The sequence below is a fragment of the Botryllus schlosseri genome, chromosome 16, assembly GCF_051294905.1.
Source record: "Botryllus schlosseri isolate E-star chromosome 16, Bs_hap1, whole genome shotgun sequence".
In the NCBI taxonomy this organism is placed as follows: domain Eukaryota; kingdom Metazoa; phylum Chordata; class Ascidiacea; order Stolidobranchia; family Styelidae; genus Botryllus; species Botryllus schlosseri.
Window position 1 is genome coordinate 5898169 of NC_137251.1, and position 22762 is coordinate 5920930.

The 22762-nt window shown below is 41.1% G+C and overlaps 1 protein-coding gene across 1 annotated transcript in view; it reads left to right on the plus strand.

Annotated features, from left to right (window-relative positions):
* The window catches only part of LOC145459015 (WW domain-containing oxidoreductase-like), a 101407-nt gene that overhangs the window by 52956 nt on the left and 25689 nt on the right, over positions 1 to 22762 (plus strand). The window lies entirely within an intron of this gene.

A 22762-nucleotide genomic window follows, 5' to 3' on the forward strand; every position in this document is an offset into this window, starting at 1 on the left:
TATCTTATATTTTGAGATATCATAATTCATAACGTTGGACCGCAAAGCGCAAGGTGTGGTATCATGATTAGACTTATTGCGATCACTGTTACGGATATGGCACTTGGCATTCAATGCAACAAGCGACTTCATCTTTCTGTGCTAGCAGAAAAGTATGTGAAAATGAGATTCATGGGAGCTTTCGCATTATTACAAGTAAAGATCGATGGATACAAATAGGACGAAATAGACCAGTGGTTCTCAACCTTTTTCACCTCGCGGACCGGTAAAATTTCAAAAAATGTCTGGCGGACCGGTAAACTTTCAAAATTGAAATGAAGTCAAAGTGTAAAGTATGCAACCGTTTTTTGGAATCATATGATTTTAGAGAGTGACATTTGGAGGGTTTTTATCGTAATCATTATCTTCATGATGGCATCCATGTGATTTTGTGGTAGTCAGTCTGCTGGGTCGAGGTAAAATTGCCTTGTCCAGATAAACGTGCTACCGCCCAAAGTCGTTTACAGTCTTTCGCGCAGAAGGGCGTGGATTTAACCGAATATACGCCAACTCGAATAATATTCTTCTCTTCGACAATATCGAGAGAAGAAGCATTTCGGAGTCGAACCAGGCACCTTGCTCATTGCCCGCTGCCACCGGACGCATAGGCTACTATGGTGGGGTTACCATACGTCCTCTTCTAAGAGGATTTGTCCTGTTTTTTGACTTTTTTGAAAGTGTCCTCGGAGGACGCCCTTTTGTCCTCTTTTTTGAGATTTTGTCCTCTTATTTGAAAATTTCGGTCACATTTAGAGCAAAATGCGAGTGATATGCCGTAAATTAGCACAGAAGTGACGCTCCGGCGGGTATTTCGGATTGAAAAACGGTGATCTGAGCTCTGAGCGAAAAGTTGGCCTTTTTTTTTAGTCAACCGATCACAAAGTGGGAAAAATTCACCGATTTTTGAGAATTATTATCCGGTTTTGCAAGTCTCAAATTTCTGAAAAAGTGTCCTCTTTTTAGATTTCCAAAATATGGTAAGCCTATATACTATGGCAACTACGAATACATTGCGTGCCGCAATATAACACCTGCCCAGTTACGGTCCTGCACAAAATGAATGAATCGAAAACGAATGATCGCGCCAACTGCGGTGTTTAGCGATGATTCAGGTCGTATCTGTTCTGTACTTGTCGCTCGCATGTCGTCATATGTCACATCTTTAACTTTAAGTCAAATCGAGCATGTTTCCAGCCCTAATGTTACCTCGCGTAGTTCTGAATCAGTTTAAAATTTAATGTTTAATATATTTTATCGATGGAAAAGCCTTCAACTTTTCATCTGGAATTTAAGTTATAAAATTGTAAGATACCTCTCGGACCGGCAGGAAAGTCGTCGCGGACCGGCACCGGTCCGCGGACCAGCGGTTGAGAACCACTGAAATAGACCACGAAGATGTCGTTACTTTCCTAGCGGCGAGCTTTTTCGGCTTCGTATGCTTTTCCCGGGATTCTTTATTGTGCGCGGTGTTCATGTGCTGGATTCTGCACTTCCCGCCAGACCGTTATAAATTGTGAAAAACAGCTACATTTTGTAGGGATAGACTGGTCTAATCCCGTAAGTCCCTTGCCATATTTTCACAAACGGTGTGACACGGTCACATACATGCAGTCTTTGCGGAAAGCCTTAAGTTGAAATTGGTGCGGAGCGGCTCTCTGGTCTGACTCCGAGTCCGGATTTTAGAAATGACCGTGATCCGGTCCGAAAAAATCCGATAATAATCATCCACTCACAGGAGGGTATTGAATATTGATTGAAACAATGCAAACAGGACAGTAAAAACCCAAAGATCAAACCCAACCCTTATCTGAATTTATTATGCCAACTTGGTCTTATCATGTGGTTTATTTCCATGAACGTTTCTCTTTAATAATTGATTCGAGGGTGGAAGAGGGTAAGGATGTCACGCTATTAGTAAAAAGTACTGATCCGGCTCCGCTCCGACTCCGGCCATATCAGAAAAAATACTGACCCGGCTCCGGCCAAAATGAGAAAATCCGGCCGAATATCCAATCCGTCTCCGGTCCATGCTCCGCCCTAAGTTGCATCGTAAATATAAGTGAGATGATAAACCTCGTAAGAAAAAGGGACAAACATATATTCGATATTCGTGGTGTTATTCTATTAGTACGAATCGCATCCAATAAAGGAATTGACCGTTGACAATTGCACATTTCTTGGCCTTGGCACATGTCTTTCATGATATTATACAATGTTGTGTTCCAACCTTTGGCAATCTGTGGACTACCTTGAGATGGGAATTCACGTCTTGTTCCCCAGGTGCTATTGGGGCTAATAAAATAGACAACAAAACTTAGTTATGCCAGTGTGAGTGTATGTTCCACTTGCGCCTGGCAAGTGCGTTTTGAATGTCTCACCATAGATAATTCTGATATCTACAAGGTGTTAACTTGCACCGCAAACCGCTAGTGTCCGTAACTGACGATGTCATTTAAACGACTATACACTTGTACAGAGTAATGCAAGAGTTTCACTTTCCCTCACAACACCAAAAGACCTACTGATAACTATAAAGATGACGCAAAAACACCCTCTCAGCTAAATCGCATAAACTTTAGCGTAGAGCTATCATTTGATACCATAATGATAGGTCCGTCCGATTTTACTACTTGACTTACGCCGTCAAATACGGTCGGTAGTTTTTGCGATTGGTTTATATTTACTACGATTCTATATTTAGAAACCAGTGACTTGATCACCAATCCCGACGGTTTATTGCGGCTTAACGCGGTGCTTAGACTGCGTAGTTTTTATCGGGTTACCGAAACCTATCAATTTTCACATATATCTTTAGAAATTATATTTATGAAATGAAGGTGTACGAATTTCTCCTCTGCTATAGTTTGAAACTTTGTTTCTGACCCGACGGGAATTTGCTCGCGTTGATTATCCCCGAAGGTAATTTTATTTCCAAAGTTCCCCAAGTGGTTGTCGTGTCGAGATAGGTGCGATACTGAAATAATGTTAGTATGGTTTACATTGATGTCTCGGCGGGATGCGTTTATGCGCTAATTTTTCCAATTGCTTTTCGGTGGTAAACTCCTATGAAACCGTGATCGAGATGAAGTTATCGCTGTCCCAATAGGATTCAATTTTAGTTTCTTTCGGTCACGACAAACGCTCGATTTGTGCTCGTTCTGGTAATGGCCATTAAATCAGACATTGACTGTGGTGGTACAGAAGGCTTATTGACCTGAACTCTCAATAATCTTCTAGGTGTAGGGGATCTTTCGTTTGTCTTCAAAACTGTTTTACCTCAGTGAGCACGTCCTACCTATTTGAGTATAGTTATCGGAACTGATGTAAGCTGTGATAACTGAATAAGTCGATGATGCATCTTTCTATAGATATGTCTATTCCATAAGCATCGTTTCAAGGCGAGATCTGCCCGAGGTGAAGACAATGTCATTGCTATCCTGATTATAGGAGGGTGAAATCGAATCAAAAATTTTATATTATGAAATATTAATCTATGTCACTGAATTGAAGTTCCAGTAGTATTTCGAAATAAAGGTATCTTGAATGAAAGTGGGGAGCAGTATTCACGCTCATTATTGTAGCGACATCAATTTGACTTTTAAGGGATCTTTGAGAGCGTGACCGTGTTGCCCAAATCATTTAAGATGATTACTGGAAGTTTACAACCAAAACTGCTTTGCCCAATAAGAAGGTACAAAGGCCCCTGAATGTGATTACTCCCGTATATGCGCTCAAATCAATTGATTCTATATTCGAACTGTTGACACGATAATTCCAGTCTCCCTGATTCCGGTGTGCTTGTTTCATTATCCGGAGAATTAACGGAGACCGCAGAGAATTATGCTAAAACAAATATGAGAACAATTTAGTGATTACCGTGTGTGTATCATGTGCATGTGCATAATCCTTTTTCATAACTACGAACGGAGAACTATACCTCAACTAAATGGAATATGAATGCACTGTTTGATCACGAGAATATGCCGACTCTTATATCGCGAAACGCATCGTACTTATCCGTGTCTGGTGGAACCGTTGATTGCTTGAGACACGCCTTATTTCGTTTTACGGATATAATCCTAATTGTCCGCACACGCAGATCAACAAGTTCCTAATATGGTGCTTCGCCGGTTATCGTACACACACAGTTGCGAGCAGTTGTTTGTTTGGTCGATGTGGCTCGGAACCTAAACACTCGATGCGGATCCGTGTTGTACCGTTCCTATCTGAAGTACAATTGTTTGTTTATGTTTCCGACTGCGTCGAGGCTATTTTTGTGACGATGTTGTTTCACGATTTTTCTGTGTTGAAAAGTTAAAATCGAGCATATGTGGTGTTTCGCGCTATTTTTGTCTCTGTGGTCAAAGTTAATACAGTGGACAGTGCGGATTAATCATTTTCGTAACTGGAAATGGTCTGTCTTAGCTCCTACCGTGAATAACATCTCAAACTATAACGGCTCTTCCATCTTGCATTGTTCAGAACCTGATTTTCATTTTCCCATATTATAAGGTTCTGCACAGTACACATTCGCTTCAACTTTAATTTTTTGCATCTGCAATCGAAACCGGAATGTGTGTGTGTGTGTGTGTGTGTGTGTACGATTACAGCCTTTGATATCGCACTACAAATGCTCATAAATTCTTTCCGGACCGCAGCCGTTATCTCCAACTATGAAGTTTCAAAAGTAAACCACCGGGAGTTCAAAATCCATCCGCACATTTGAATATAGTTGTTGCACGATGAAATGCATCACGTGGCGCCACATTAATACACCCCATTGACTAAGGTGAGACACGAGTCATATCTGCTGGGTGCGTGGCTCAAACCCTTGTTATTGTGATGTAACATCAAAGGAGACTGTGACATCGGGCACTCGGTCGAGGTGGACATCAACTGGTTGGTCGTTCGGCATCCCCCTATCTGTTCATTACATCGCATTGTGTGTCTTGTATATCGCATTGTACATTGTGTGTGTGTCTTGGGCAGATGAAAATATAATCTGACGATTGATTGATTGATCCATGGTTGCACCAGCATATATGTATTAAGTATTAGGTATGTATGTATACTAGTATACTATTAACCGGTCGAAAGAGAGAAAAAAATCGTAATGGTATCAAAGAACGATACATGTACATTGTACAAATGCAATTATAGATATGGAACAGAAGAAAACATTACTACCAGCCGAATATTACTATACTAAACCCTGAAAAGCTTACACAGATTTACCTCCAATAGTTTATTTGTTTTCATGTGAAAGAGTCTTCGAATTAAATGAATTATGCTGCAATAAACGTATGGCCTTGTAAACAATATTCAAGTTTTGTACCGCCAGTCAACTATTCAGGTTTTCATTACTGTAAATTCCCATTATTATACGCCGCATGTTTAGATTGCTCGGTTGTGGTGTTCGCCACGTGTAAGGAGTGATTCACGGCATTCAGAAATTTGAATGCAAAGTTTGCAGCTTTCACCTAGGCTAGATTGATATCACCGGCCTTTCTCAATACCGCACCATACTGCAACGCTGATTACCCATAATACATTACCTGTCACCTTAATGACAGTAATTTGACTTAGCCATCGAAATCATTAGAATCGCATGATCATATGTGATGTCAATTGTCTTTGGTGCTATATCGCCAGTAGAACATTGTGTATACAACAACTGCCATTTGGTATCAATAATATTGAGGTGAATATCACGTTGCCCTCCACATGATATGCGTGAGCTAAAATCCGACGGGCGTCGATTTGATTTTTGTTACGCGTTATTTGTCACTTGATATTTTAAAGAGCTTGATTTGTCAAGGGCTAACAAATATTGTTATGACAAAACTATTCTGTCATCTGTAGACATCACAGCTTTAATCGTTTGATTGCGCCAATTACTGCATTATACGATAATCGTGACAGATTACACTTCGAATGCAATCGATTATGACCCATAAAACCACAATTACTATACTTCTGAGTCACTTTGACCAGATATTTGTCAAGTTCATCGAGTAATAAATATACGAGTTCGAATTAGTTTTGCCGAATTGAAAGCATTCTAATCCAAGATGGGGTGGGCCCAAACCTGACAATATTGACTGACAATATCTTAGCTCGAAAACTACTAAAAAATTTTAAATCGTTGAATGGTCGTGTGGACATTGGTCCCTACACTGAAGACTGAAATATTTTCCAATGACCCGACCCCGAAATGCGGACTTACACCTCTGATTGGAAGCATACCCGGCCAGTTGTTGATTGTCAGAAAAATCATTTGGAATGTTTGTGATTATGGAACCGATTATTTGACGATTTTTGCGTAATCGCAAATCAGTGTTCAAATAATATCTCCGCCCCTGTATATATGTAGCGCAAGCGTGTACTCACCAGCTACATACGAAGTTTACCGTGTCGTCACGACGCAGATAAAATCTACAAGATACCATCCGCGTTTATTATTCGCGGCTTGGTGTTCCCGGGCACATGCTTTTGATGTATTTTAAATTGTCGTGATCGCGCGGTCTGGGCTGAAAAACAGAATTATCTGAGAAACAAAACCAAATTGATTTGCTGACTGGATTTAACATGCTCCGCACAATAGATTGTTTATTGTTTCTATTTTTGAGTGAGATTGTGTCAACAAAAGAAATCCTCAATCCGCGGAACGAGGCGAGAAGTTTTTCGCGCTCGGGTGTCGATTGACAACGGCGATTGTGACGGAATCGTGTTTTTCTTCGAAATAGCTCTCTTTCTCTCAGATATTTTTTCCGCGTCCATTTTTTTCGCTCCTCGAATCTCGCCGCTGTCACCGCCACGAAAAGTATCGGCACTTGTCAGCCAGTAATCTCCTCCAGTATATCCGCTGGCTTATTGTCTCAATTACCTGGATTATGGTATTTGTTCTCGGCATCGTTTACGAACCTGGTGCCTTAATCGGTTCAGAGCGCAAGTCTCCATATATTTTCGTGATAGAGTCGTCCTGAACTAGCGGAAGTTGAGCGTCTGGGCGGAAATACGACATTCGGACATAGGCATTCCCTTTTTACCTTGTTTAGGAGGCCCTTCTTTCTTAAAAGATCTTGTCTGTTCTGTCGGTTCGCGCAAAAGAAGGAACGCGTCTCAAATCTGACACATCACATACATTTATGGGAGTATTTTCAGAACATGGCATTGAAAATATCCACGGATCCATCCATTTTGTGGTGTTATACCTTGTTACGTTTCCGTGTACTTTTCCACCATAAAGAAGAGAAAACCGCGGTGCGGGCGCGCTGATGTTATTTGTCGACTTACTTATAAAATTCCTTTCTTACGCAATAAATGTCTTCTTTTTGTCAGTCATATCGCTTATCGTTCTTACAACCTGAGTGCAACGGGATGTGTAGTAATCGCATTTGCGTTAGCTATAAGCACATCCACTACTATCTTACAGAGAGCTTCCGATAAAGAGAAATGAAATATACGCAAATATAAGTGTTAATTGGTCACGTCATCAACCCGAATACGTGATGCCGTTTGAAGTCCTATTGTCTTTGCTGAACAATTTGGCGATGCACTGAATGGTATCTGATGATATTAAGACCGGATATTATAATAAGATTTATATAATAAATACATTTTATGGCTACCATATATGACGTTTTCTATCACTCAAACGACTTTATACTCAATTTGAGTCATGAATAGCCATTAGAAGGATAAGTAGTTGGATATGCAGACTCGCCGCGCAGTCGTCTTCGCGCAAGCCAATTTCCACTTACCAAAATGCCTTCGATAATTCGATTCTAAAATTTTCGTAATCGCCCGTGCATACTTCAGTGAAATCGTTTCCCGGCACAATTTCCAATCTGAATGTACAACACCTGTCAATCATCGGCGCGGAGCGATATGATTCCCACATCAAAGATGTTTAGTAATCTTCACCACTCATGACAAGTCAGTCTGACTATCTTGTTACTGAATTATTTGCCTTACTCACCTATGACTTCTACTCCCCATTGTTTTGCTCTTCAGCCTCTGGGTGCTACTGTGATATACTTAAGCTCCGTGTTATGTTCGGCGTGACGCGATGGGGACGCAGCCAGATTTCGCACCTGATGTAAGCCAGTAATGCATCAATATTCTTTATGTATGACGTGGTAATTTATGGTGGGTTACGGGCTATTAACATTGTGAGTCGTTGACATACGCCATATTTTCATACCCCAGAAGAATCCACATTTTTTCGTCCCTCGACGAATCAGTTGCGATTTCAAAATTTACCAATATGATTGGTGTCATCACGAGTTAGTGGTATCAAAAGATGTTGATTTGCCGAAAAGGAACACAGCCACTCTCACGTTTGCATTCCCATGCGTTGCCCATTAACATTTAGTCACTGCATAAGTTTTAAAGCTGTAGCAACACTATAGTAAGCTATGTATCGGTACGACATGTATATGAGCTGAAACATTGACAAATGTCGTAACAAACTTCTAGGTGATCAGCATACAAAATTAACGTGCACTACGGGATACATGCGCGGACATGATTGAAGTAAACATTGAGAGGATTATCGGTTGCAATTTGCTGTATATCGGACGTGAAAGTATCGTCCGAAGTGATTGAAGTAGGATCGAGTTCTAAGGTGATCGCAGTTTGATTGGAAATAGTTAAAATGTCATTTCAAAGATTTTAAAGTCATGTTCTGACGATATTCAAGCACACTGCGATCAAACTAAGCCCATCGATCCTACTTAAATGATTTCGGAAAATAGATTCTTGTCCGATGTCCGGCCCAACCAATTTCTTATCATTCGGCAGATATACAGTTATTTCACACCAATAGAAGTAAACTTGCATGATGCCAGCGACTATTTATCTCGTATGGGTCCTTGATATGGTGATCATTCCGTAAAATATGATACAGCTGATGTAATGTTGTCATATCCCTGTAAATCTTGCGAATCCATGCAATTCTTGCTCCTAATTTCTCTGAATATGCAGGTCTCATCCACAACATCAGCGCGAACGCGTGAGAATGGTCGTAGCGTATACTCAATTTTGGCTTCCTAATAGAGAAATTACGTATTTGGCAGCGGTTCAACGTCAATCAATCATCCTATTTTATCAATCTGTCACATTCTATAGTTGTTTTCGAGGGGTGTCGTATACCGACGGGATCTTGGATTTTCCACCTCAGACCCTATCCCATTGGCAAAATATGACAAAGAATCCATTGTTGTTACGTAAAGCAAATTTGCTACCTATGCAAATTGGTTTGATGTAAAACAACCCTTGGTACACCTTCAATCCAATTGTCGTATGTAGTTTTCCAAAGCTTATCCTATGCGTTGTGTATGATATATTTCATGTATTATATCGTTGATGCATCATCTCAGTACATAGTTCACCCATCTTAGTACCTTCTGTGTTTTCCTCGTCGAAAACGACCCATATGTCTGGTCTGTGATTGTTTGTTCCCGGATGACTTGAACACGTAAGGGAGTTGTTGCTCGTTTTGGCCGATTTGTTTTCACCGAACCAATGTTGACACCGGGCTACCATACGGTCCCTCGCACAATAATTTGCAGGGATGATTGGTGTTATCATATCGCGAGTACTAAATCCTCCGTATGAAATACATTGCTTGTGAAAATAGTCTCAGCAGTAGTCGAGGGTCTGCTTTTCGATTTATTATGACCGGTTTTCGAGCTTTGTCTCGTAACGCGAACTGATATGCCGCACTGTATCTGTCACCTTGAGTGATTGATGTTCTTATCGTCATATGCTTAGATTGCGTATATACATTATGTCATGATCATTGGACGTTCAGTAACCTACTCATTAGACTGATTTTTATGGACATCCCAGCAACAAATCTTGAAACTTGAATCTAAAAATGCCCCAAAAGAACTGTTGGGGAGCAGTTCACTTTCTTCATTATAATGACATGAATAAACCGTGTTTTTAAAAATACGGTGTAGGAGAAATAGATGGCTTGTTTGAAGTATATAGACGGAGGTTGCATTGCAAGCCGTCCATATTACTAGTCTTGTCATATTGCTTCGGAATAATATTGTTGATCCAATCAATGATAGTGGGTACTTCTCCTCTCGTGCAAAAAGAGAAAATATCCCAATAAATGTAGGTAACTTCGTTAGCTTGTTAGTTTTACTGGGAATCACGGTCACTTAATGATCATGTGAGATTCTCATATTCTAAGTGTTAAGTGTTGTAGTCACTAATCGTGAATTACTTGATTTTATTCCCGAAAGAAGGAATGATGAAACTAACTGTTATTGCTTTGTTACCATACTATATCTTCTGTACATCTGCTTATTGGATTAATATTCTACCCCTTCCGCAGTTTCCTTACTAAACGCGTTTGGAATGTGAAATAAAAATAATATTGGCGACCTAGTTTTTTGGCGGGTTTCTGATTGGTATGATTTTGAATTCTATCTGGGTACCTTTGTTACGAGTCATGCGATAGATATTACGACCGTTTCCCTAATTAATGTAGGAAGGTATGTTTTTCGGTTGTCTTGTCATGGGCATTGCGCATTAATGTGATTGGAATTTGTTCACGATGTCTTCAAGGAGTTGAAATGATTGAACTGCTAAAATATTGTATATTTATCATCGATTGTCGCGGCGATGTGAGCGGATGAAAGATTGACGCAAAGTAACCCAAACAACCGGATCCTAACCAGATATTCCATGTCAGATGCGGTCTTAATTGTGGTAACTATATGCAGATTTTATAACGTTTTCTAAAGCACTACTTTGTTTTTCGCACTTCGCTATCTCAATGTTCACTCCTTTAGCCATTGCCTCAAAATATTTTTATATTGACGGACAGTCCATTTAAAATTTTAGAATGTAATGTTGTAGGCTTTGCGTTACCTGGTAAACGCTGGATGAGCCCATCATTTCGACAAGATGTTTTGTTGCCGAAATAAGGTCTGTATATGTTCTCAGCCCTCCTACGATGCAAATGTACAAACGAATTGTTCACCAATGTAAAAGGGTGTGGTTTCACGTTACCATGGATTACCACAAAGCAAACTTGAAATAATATATCTACATATAAAGATACGATTCGCCCGTTGACACTGGAAAGTGATCCACTGACGTAAAACCTATATTACTTTCGATTACAGTTCATTAGAATGAAAAATGTTGCTTATTTATTTTGTATTAGAAGCCGTGCTAGTGAGTGGTACATTCTATTCGAATGAAGTACTTTCTGAAATTGGCCTCTGACCTTATTTTTACGCGTTGATTGGATTTATGAGTCATCCGACCTAGATTCGAGTGGATATAATTTGCGAATCTTGCGGAAAATGGCGGAAGACAGCGACATGAATTTGAACCCTCTCCAACAAATCATTTTTAAAGCGGTAATTATTCGTTGTTTATAGTATAGGAAGATGCGGAACGGAGTTCACGTATATCTCGTCGACAATATCCGTAGCTTGCCCATTACATAATTACTAATATCGTCGGCTCGCTTGTGGTATCCCAGTCGTCGAGGTCCTTGAATTCACGTGATTTTACAATCTCCAAAAATGGGCTGGCTGGTGTTGATTGCACAATGCACATAATCGCGCCATACTGTTGAAACGTTTCAGAAGCCCAAACGCGATACCAGGCGCTCGGCCACGCGCAAGGGAGGAAATATTCTCGCTTGATATCTCAGCGGAGACCGCGCGAATTCTCGCAGTAATTACTGCCACCAATCGTCGACATTTGACATGACAATTGCGTTATCCAACGCAAGAGTGCTTGTAAAGATATCCCGTGGCCGCGTACTCACGGCCTGGTATTTTTCAATGATTTGAATATCGGCTCCGAACTGTCTGTGATGTTGATAACTGCGCTAATATCAGGGAGGCGATTGTAACTCACTCGCTATCGGCGGAATTATCCGGGTTGGACCGCATTCAATAGTTTTTGCTCCAGCTGTCGCATAAGAATCTGCATCCAGATATAATAGTGTCGCGGCCTAGGTAGTATCGGGGCCTATGATACTGTAAGAAAGGCCACATGAAATTCCATCACGAATTCTTCACCGACATTGGTGTGCGTGCATAATACGCACACCAAGAATTATTTAACCACTGCATAACGGTGTCCTACCCCATACTATAAGCAGGTCGAACCGACAGCTGAACAGATTTTCACTACAATAAAAAGATCGTCCCTGTAGCTTCAGCTAACTACGGAATCATTCTATAACATTTCCAACGCGGCGACTAGCTCAAAAACTTCACCTCAAACGTGAGAGGTCTGGTAAAGAGTAGTTCAATCACGTTACTGTAGCTTGCCTAATACTATAAGATGGTAAAAACGGCAGCTCAAAACATCGCAGCCTACCTTCAACTCGAACACTCGCTTGCATAACGCCAATACCCCTGGTATAAGAAGCGAAAGCAAAACAATCGCCGATTGTCACGTCAAGAGGAATCGTCGAATCAAAAGGATCGCCTCTACAGTGTCAGGCGTAATAGCGAATTTCTGTTTGTGAGCGTCGGCCTGTTAGCTCTTGCAAGTGTAATATGCCATTTATAGGGCCGTGAATATCGTAGGCCCCGGTAGTATTTATCTTCATATCGATCGACGTTAACACTTGTATATTGTATCGTATAGGGTGGATATTCTTCTCCACCATCTCGATATACATGAATGGCAACTTGTGTCTTCAATCTGAGGGGGATTTGTCATATCGCAGTCAAATTTGGGATTGGCTGTTCAACTGCGGCACTTTTCGTTGATAATGAACTCTTACTTTTAAGAAGTAGGAAAGTACTGTTCCATTCGCGCTGTTCTTATAATCTACTTATTTTCCCAAGGATTGTTAGTACAAATTGTGAATTCTCGTGGCTTTTACCATTATTCCTTCGATAGATTTTGGAAGGAATCTATTGCGTGACCATTCTGTTTTACGAATCTTTCCCCGAAATCACATAAGCATTTGCATACATCAAAGGATTGGTATTCTGGAAGAGACTCTGTCCTTTTTTGAGTAATTAGTCTCAACATTGTTTTTCAACGATTTTATCAGCTCTCACACGTAGGCGCTCGGAGGATTAGTGCTGCGGCGAGATACATTACCGTACGCTTTCGCTGTAAATGCCTGCATAAAAGAGTAACCAAGCAGTCATAATAAAGCGATTCAAATGATGTGCGACGACGCTTATCTTCTAACTGATCGTGACCTTTTGACCGTCGCTGTTGTGCTACAATATAAGGAAAGCAAACTTCGCGTCATAATACACCTCGATGGAAACTGCGCTTTATTATTAGATCTAGCAAGCAAACTTACAAACAACTTTGCTGCTATAATTGTGGAATTTGTTGTTGAGCAACTTCTGTTGCAAATAGAAACACAAATAAAACTTACAACCATCCATTTAGAGAAGCAGCCTTACATCCAGTTTACAAAATCATTGCCAAGCGGGCGTTACCTGCATCAATACAGCCCCCAAATCTCAAGACCAAGAAGCCGTGTGATTGAGATAGCGATCGCTATCATTAATGTCACGCTATAGATCAGTATCTGCAGTTAACTGATCTGTAGTCACGCGAAGGGCAATTGGGCCAGTAGCATTGACCTACGCCCTTCGTGGTTTTTGCGTCGCACGACACTTTTGACATGTGTCTACTGGGTGAGATTGGCACTTGGCGAGATAACGTCACGTCCGCCGGCTTGATGACGCAAATGCGTGCGAGATTATCTTGAGGTCACAATGTGACTGGGGCTGATCAAAAGAAGTAATTCGATTGTGGTGTATCAAGAAGCATAATGCAGTTTGGATTGTTGGTATGAATGTTACTTACTTACGCTGTGAAGTCTATTCCTTGTTCATCGCGCGAAGCATTATTCGATACTAAATGCTCAGGAGCGATGCTACTGTTCAAACATTATGCCACAGTATCATTGACGTAACTCCGTTTGCAATTTGAAAATTGACAACTCAAATTCTACTCGCAACAAGCGACAAGATATACCTGCAGGAAAATGACACTGCATTAAAGTATTTCGTGATATCGTGCGCATTTTGGTGAAGGTCTCGTTACTCCTGTTAGAACTGCCAATGTGTGTCTCAATTTTGAAGAAAATTCGTAAAGTGACAAGCGCTTCGGCACCGGTATCGTCGTTGTTGTCGAGAGCTGCAAATTCTTCAGATACCGCGAAAAGCTACACTTGAAGGGGTCTCGCCGCTCGGATTTTCGCCTGGAAATCGTACGGTCTGCACGCTAAATATCTCGGCCGAGACTTGCTCGACATAACAGGAAGCCCGCTAGGCTGATGATACTGGAATGGGGGAATATCCGCCAAATGAGTTTCGGTAATGGCTCTGCGGAAGAACCGCGCTCTGCCTTCCCGGATTTACTAACAACACCACTGTTACACTCAAGTCAACAAATTAGCAGTTACAATACTGTAGTTGATCGTTACGTTTACAGTTGGGCATGCTACTCCCGTATTCTTTGATTGTCTTCGATTCTACGATCTGATGTTATGTATGCATTCTTCGGATGCCTGCAGACCGATGTTGTCTTTCAACAACAACGAAATGTGATACGGAATTTGATTTTATCAAACAACCCATACGGTCGCCAAACGATATAACGATATCCCCAAATTAAAATGTTGGAACCCGAGAACCATTCGTATCCAATGTGCGAGGGTGCATATTTCGTCGAAAAGTATACTTTGAGTTATGACTTATGGGCCTATTGCCGGTATCTAAACGTATCTATCAAGTATATCTCTCGACGTACGCTGTAGTTGTCCGTTTAGTTTTGAACAGACTTCTCAAAATTGGATTGCGTATATTTTTTATTCACATATCAATCGTGTCCGAGAGCTGATTTTCAAAATAATATCTTTACTTCGCCGCTTGCTGTGTCTGAAGTATCCGATACTCTTACTTAATGGTATAGCTCTGCTGATATGACCCAGAAATCGCTAACCAAGTCTTACAGGCTACCATACCATGCGAACCTGAATTGTCCATACCTACGAAAATGTGCGTCTTTTATATTAATTCGTAATTCCCAAAACATGGGATGATGTCATACTTCCCCCGTATATGTATATTTGGAAAAATTATCTATTGGTAGGTCGTATGTTTGAGCTCCGTCCGAAACAGACCGAAAAAACTTATGATATGTGAAGGTGGTATCCAATCCACGGCTTCCCTGCTAGGCGGTCAATGAGGCGAGGGAATGTGGTGATGCTGACACGATAACATCGCAGTTCCTTCACATCTCTCAGGTCCGAGCACCACGGTGGTGCAGTTCCTTTACTTCACACTATTATAATCCATCTAATACTATCGCTGGTTAGGATGTATGAAAGGAGATACATTCCGAGGAACAGCCGAACATTGTTCATAACAAATACACGTCATTATTACAAAGTGGTATTGCTGTCTCGAGATCTATAGGCGCCGTGCCTTATCTAACGCCTACTTCTGAATTGACTTTCTGAATTGACGAATTTAGAACTGAAGAAACCACACCGCAGAGTCTATGGATTTCCACGTGAAGAAATTGTTTGTGAGCAATACAATATATGGTGTGAGAGTTACCTAATGGAAAACATGTTTTCCGTCGCTATTTAATCCCATGTCTCGGTTTCTTTGTTCCGCGACGCACCAATTTAAACAATCTTCTGACAAAACTCCTGCATACAGACACGCGAACAATTGATGTTATTTCCCGATCGGCCGCATCATGATTCTCGCGCGAAGCTGATCCACGTGCTTCGCGTACGCTGCTTTGAAACGTCATGGACCGGCATCCTGTATAGCAGGGTTTCCCCAATTGCACGTTGCCGATATCAATTTATCACAAAGTATATAGGCTACTACACATTACACTTTGAAACTATTGAACGCTCCGTATGTATAATTTACATACTCTCTGATCAGTACTAATAATATGTAATGCCCCGAATTTTGTTCTGTTGAAAATGATTATTGCAGTTTGATTGACAGATAACCGGTGACATTTTGTTAACTGGATCGTCGCATATTCAATGCAGTGAAGTAGCTTGTGATAATACTGGTAACAACCATAAAATATGGTATGGGGATATAAAATTGTGCACTGGGTATATCGTAAAATTTAAACAAACAACGTTAGGTTTTTTTGCTCTTCGCTCAATCATTGCAAGAAACAGATTGCGATGTGGGCCATCCTGGTAGAATGCGATTGATGAGCCTGCCTCTACTGATGAATGAAATATATTGACCAAATTATTATTATTTCCCAATTCATTTTATCCGTCTGAAGTTGAATTTATTTTTATTCCGCCCTGTGTTTTTATATTATTCGAAAACCACCTTAAAATAACTGGGAGAATGAAAGAGCTCGCTAGCAAAAAAAGTGTGGGCAACGCTAATGGGACCGACATATCGTAAATCCTGAGTCATGTTTGCGTTGGGCAGTGCTGATCGCATTGACTGACGTCAGTGGATTTGAGTCACCCCCGTTCACACATTTTCAGAGGATGGTTTGCGATCATGGGAAAGATACTGCGATTTCACGAGATACAATGGTAATTTCACCATATTTGCGTATACAGCTCCATCATATAATCTGGAACTAAGCGTATTACGCAGATATGTTTTTACAACAACTACAAACATTTTAAAGACCGTGTTTCCGCGACCAGTGCAATATATATACCACGTACCACTATACACACCAGTGAGGTTGTGCAAAGTTTCTTTGCCGCACGCCTGATCTACGACGTACTCAGCCCGGCCCCTCTGAAGGCATTTACCCCATGGCGCGGATTGTGTAGCGATAAAACTTTTAATTTACCATTCGTGTAATTCTTTGCATTTTCCTTCACGATGTTCTAAATGCCACCGTAATCGCGTCGAGAGATGTAAATCAGATTGTATCATATGTTATGTATGTCACATTGTCACATGCATGTTTTGAGATTGGAAATTTTATCTGTGTCGCGTTCGGTTGCTGTATCTTATATACCGTACTTGGTTTGATGCCCGGCTTGACGCAATCTCTTTTTATTGGTCGCTGCGAAGGAGCGAAGAATTTCTTGTTTCTATTTTCAAGGCGACCTTGAATAAATTTAACCATCTTAACTCAACCCTAATATAATCTCGATACAGGCCCACCGTTTCTTTCGTATTTCTGATTTCCTGTGTGAAACAGAGATCGGTTTTTCGACGGCTGTTGCATTAGGGATGATCCCTTATCTAATTCGCAGCGCCTTCTAACCATAGGGCGTCTTAAATTTCCTTCGGTTACCGCTTTACCTGGTATTCTTCCATTAAGCGACGGGAAAATGCAGCTCGTTAAATAACTGCCACCCGAACCTGACATTCCATGCTTTCAACCACCTTGTGGCTCTGTTTTCGAAACGATCGTGTTTTCCGTCTCGTTTAGATATAGCCTAACCCAGACGCTAACTGACCCGTTACCACCTGCAGAATAATCTTTCGAAAAGATTAGATTGCCGGATTGTTATTGCTCAAAAAACAACAACTGAAACCATGCTATCTCTCTTACTAGTTAGGCCGATTGTTTATTGCGGCAAAGTTCGACACAAGGGCCGTGCGAGGGGTACATATTAGCTTTTCAGTTGATGAGCTATATTCCATCCCGGCATGACCGCAAAGATAATATAGTGGAACATGTTATCCATCGTGCGCACAGCCAGGTATTTCTGAGAATGGAATGCATACATACTGATTAAGACGGTGGACTCTCCTTACGGCTACGACTCTGAAATTTATTGCAATAATGTCATCACCAAAGGTGGCCACTAACGTAGCATTCTACTTTTCTCGGATAGGTTTTGCCTTGTACTACTTGTTCAAGTGATAATGTATTTAAACTACTTTTACACTTTGAATGTTGCTAAGTAGAAAGTGCTTTTGAGATATGTATCCATCACGTGTTTAATTGAAGTTGTTCTAAAGACTGGGTGAAAGAGCCTCTATAACCCGGAAACTGAATACATTCTGGAAAATTGCTCCAATTTGCAGTGGCACTAGCCATTTTGCATTAGTCGCGAAGATGTATCCCGCTAATTCGAAATTAGCCGCCATCGATGGGCCACTAAAAGTATGCGATGTCTGGACCAAAATTACTTTTAAAGACTACTAGCTTGAATACTTTTCAAGTCTTCATTTTCGTCTTCCTCTTTTGACATGACCTGGAAATTGCTACTTCTACTTGCACGTGAGCCGAAAATTACAATGTTATTTCTGCTCCTACTCAAGTACCAGATGTGACTACTTTTGCCATCTCTGATTATGACACGCATCTCCATTTCTGCCACACATGATATGCTTTTCAAAGACTAAGGCCAAAGACGACACCGACACGACTGCCCAAGGTAGGGGGAACGCAGTTTATTATTCCCCCTGCCTCATTGCGCAACAAAAAGACAACATGCCTGCAAGACAACTTATCATCCTTATTTGCAAACGATGTTCGTAGTTTTGGCAGGAATGTATCCATTGAAATATGCCCAAATGGAGTGTACCCACGGAATCCGCTAAGCTGTTTCGCAATGCTTATTATGTCATCAACCGTCATTTAATACGCCGCGATCCGTGTGATGATCCGCGTTTGGATATATCCGTGGAATTGATTCGCCACCATTTTCGTTTATCGTACGCGGAATCCATGGCGCTTTGGCAGATTACTCGCGGTTATTTACATGTTTCGTCCGTGTGGAGCGTATCATGTTTTCACTGCTCCTTCGGTTTTCTGCAGATAAACCGAACTCGCGCTTTCTGTGTTGACCTTTCGGCTATATGTGAAGCTTTGTTACCGCCTGCCGGAGGCCCGAGCGTGTCACCCTCAATGCGCGCAATAGAGGGTGACCGACCCATTATGGGGTATGTTGTTTACTACGATTGGTACCATTTGAAATACGATGGACCCTTTTTAGTATCAATACAATGACAAATGAGGAATTCCGGAATACCTACTTCGGTTTTAGCAACAATTTCTTCGTGAACGCTACCTTTCGGTGTCATCATGTCTTTTTCTTTATTAATACGTAATTTAGACTAAGCTAGGAGTCTTCTCAATCATACGATTTCACAATATTCAAGTTTTAGTATGAACTCTTTATCAGGGAGCTTATAACCGCATAATGTGGTGAGATGATAGGTAATCAGTATTTGAATTATATCCCCGCCTCAATGCGACATCACAAACACCGACGACGTCATAATAATTTGATATCAAAAATTTGACAAGCCAATCAACGATCGGCATTTCGGGTTGTTATGGGGTTTAGATGAGTGTTGGAAACACGGCGCCAATGCAAGTTCACGGATATAATATATCCGTTCAATACATAATTTGTTGTCAAAACATAATAACCAAAGATTGCATGCTCTCTGGGGCCAGGAAGTATATAGCACTGTTGTAACGCGCCTGATATTACTTGGCAATCGCGGTATCTGTAATAAGAATTTTCCATGCCACACCAGAAATGTTTTGACATGTAGTGGATTGCGGGCTATCTTGTATTGAGAACAAACAGCGTTTTCCCGTATTACGTCGGTTAGGCAATCGTATTTTCCGAATTCAAATATAGCACAACACCAATTACGAAATAAATCTTTGTGTTACTACTTTCAGGTCCGTGGGTTTCGTACAGGTTTTTTTTAGTTCTTGCCTGTGCGAATGGATTGGGAGCAAATTCAACATAACCGTAGTGAGTTACCCGCAGTCTATCTTCCCAGAAGAAATCGACATTTGTATTATGTTGACCGAGAATCTCAATATTGAATATACCTGACATGAAATATCAAAAACTTCAGCCTAACTATAATGCGGATCCATGATCCGCTGGACCATAACTACAAGATAAGATACGAATGGCAAACAAGATGATCTGTGTGGGCGACAGTGGGTTACCATACGTCCTCTTTTTTGACTTTTTTGAGAGTGTCCTCGTAGGACGTCCAAATATCCTCTTTTATGAGATTTTGTCCTCTTTTTTGAGAATTTTGGTTAAATATAGGGCGAAATCCGACCGAGATACAGTTAATCAGCACTGAAGTAGCGCTACGGCGGCTCTTTTGGGAGCTGAGCGGGAAAGTTGACCTTTTTTCAGTCAACCGACCATGAAGTGCAAAAAAGTCACCATTTTTTTCAGGATTTTCCTCCGGTATTGCAAGTCTGAAATTTTGATAAAGTGTCCTCTTTTCAGATTGCCGAAATAGGGTGACCCTATATGACGTTGTCTAATTATGGCGTCATACGATGAAACAGAATTGGAGTGAGGTCCACCGTAGAAGCCCTGACTGCATGCCATGGGTTACCCCAGATGAGTGAATACTCTTTCTCTTTCCAGCACCAAACTGTGCTTGGATGGAAGTAAACGTACACATATGGTCAGTGGTCACGCCTTTTTCACACCCGCCACTGCGATATTCAATGCAAATACCCCCATCGTCTGGCGCCGGCCACGGCCTTGTTTTGCGTTCCGAGATGGTTTAATTTAGTCCTGATATCGTCGCGTATAAGCGATAAGGGAAATGTAAAGCATCTGCGAGACAAGGCGTTCAAATTGACCGCAATGTTATTAGCTAATCTGTCGCGCACGGATAAATCAAGTAAAGTTAAGTAACGAATTCCTTTGCGCAAGTCACAAACACCCCTCCCATGAAATCGGCGCGACACCGCGCGCAGACCAATATCCACAGTTACGATTGCGAATTCGCTTGTTTCACAATTTGTCGGGACGCATTGCGGCTTAATCGCTATGATGCAATGTCATTCTATCTTTACATGGGGATATTTGTTGTGTTAGTATATGTCAGCAGAATATGCGATTGTAGCCTGACTCCAAACCACCCCGACCTCATCGCAGATGTGCGAAATCGTTCCACGGCGAACGGATATATCTGGATCCGTATACGTGACTTTAGATGTGGAAATGAGTTACTATGATCTTTTTTTCTGCCAGGAAATCTGTCAGACTTAGTCGAATGTCGAACCTGAAAATTTACGCATGCTTAAGAATAAAAATTGACAGATTTTCCTCCGGCAGTAGCAGAAGGAAGCACTTGAAGGACCGCGTTGAACATTGAACATCATAAAAACCACTCTTTACTTCAGTATGAAGTTCAGTGCGATTTACAACGCATATTTTCGAATATTAGCCGCAATGTTTGTCAATTACGCACAAGAGACCTGACGAATTCAAGGATGTAAAACGTAAGATGTTATTTCGAAAGCGCCTATTCAGAAGATCATTAACAATAACAAAGCATGTACAATATGTGTATAGTTCTTTTACAAGTCAAGTACGTAACGTGTATCTCTTGGTCCTAATGCGGTCGTTCATGAAATATGGGTTTTTATCCTTGCGACGAGATGGCGTAATGGTAGGGCTTCCGGCTTCTTGATCGGAAGGTTGTGGATTGATTCCACATTAGGATGATGATAGCATGGAGAGGGTGCTACACTGAGAAAGCCTTACGAGGCTATTCTGTACCTTCCTTGTCCAGCGCCATATGCACATCGTGCACTCAATGGTATATGCATATTCACAGATCGTGTGTATGTATAGTATGCGTCGGTGTATATGCCGCAAAAACATCAACGAAAAAAATATACAACGTCCTATTGCTATTCCGGACATAGTTAAGGCTCATTGCCGGTGCCACCTGCCTTGTTTCTGATCAGGGTCGCAATTTAATGGCAAATTTCAAACGATTGTAATCACCCGCGGACGCTTAGGTCTCTGTCACCATAATAATACCGTAGTCAAAATACATACTTACGACTTTGGACATTTTTACACTATACCGTTTTATGGCTTACGATTAAGTGACTTTGGCATGCCGCGATACGCCTCCCAATGGGCCTTGAGTTTTCTCTGCGAAAGCACGCATGCTAAAAAGGAAACGTTTGACCATTCTATTCACTTCAAATCATCTCGTAATTATACAGTGGACACTGGACAGCCAATTGCTATTAATAAATTGATTGGCGCATTTCTATGGAGTGCATTGTGCAAGTTATTCGAATATCAGCCCCGTGGGTTGACAAAGTTGTCTTTGCTGCAAACCGCCAAGTCGGTTTCACATCCTGTCTCCGCTATCAGATGTCCTATCTCCTCCCGTGTTTGTGGAGACGTGCGGTTAAACCCGACAAAATAACTGCGCCTTTTCATTCTGCACCCTGCCGCGTAATAATCAAATTAAAACTACATTTCGTGTACTGATCGATATCACAGTATCGAATTTATATCAGTCTACTTTCGGTCACGCCCTTTACCATCTCCGCAACGGTTGAGGATTGGATATCGGTTGATTTATTGCGGTCGTCGGTTGGTATAATTTCAAAGTTTGTGTCGAGAATTTACTGTGATGATGACGAGCATATAATGGGATTGTCGATTTAGCTGGGTATCTACGAAATTGCGCTAAAAAATAAGGTATTCGGTCTCGAAAAGGCAATTTCTATACACTTTTACGAGTCAAATTACACTAACCATACCGTCCCATGCATGTGCCAAGATGTGTGGTTTGATCCCGGAATGACCTATAGTCCGAAGTTTACATATTTGCGTCATGACATGTTTGATTATGGAATATTGTAGGACTGCGAAAATGTCAATGTACCCCCAGCATACGAATAATTCTCGGTGTGTCCATATTGTGGCGAAAGGATACTAATGCTCAAACAGGCTACCTTCAACTCATTGAAATCACAC